The following is a 219-nucleotide window of genomic DNA, read 5'->3' as shown; positions in this document are numbered from 1 at the left end:
GCAGCAACTCGCCGGGAGACGGCAGCCCTCAACCAGACACACATCCAACACCCCTGCGTTTATACTCCGCGAGTTACATTTTTATTTATTTTTTTCTTTGAAAGTTGACATCCTTTTGGAAAACTAAATACTGTACTACTAGAAATCACAGAATAAGCAATTTGTAAATTTCTATTTTCCACTTTCTTTAAGTAGAAGCCCCAAACTCTGAAATGTATA

The sequence above is a fragment of the Phycodurus eques genome, chromosome 7, assembly GCF_024500275.1.
Source record: "Phycodurus eques isolate BA_2022a chromosome 7, UOR_Pequ_1.1, whole genome shotgun sequence".
Classification (NCBI taxonomy): Eukaryota; Metazoa; Chordata; class Actinopteri; order Syngnathiformes; family Syngnathidae; genus Phycodurus; species Phycodurus eques.
Note: the sequence above shows the minus strand (reverse complement) of the source record.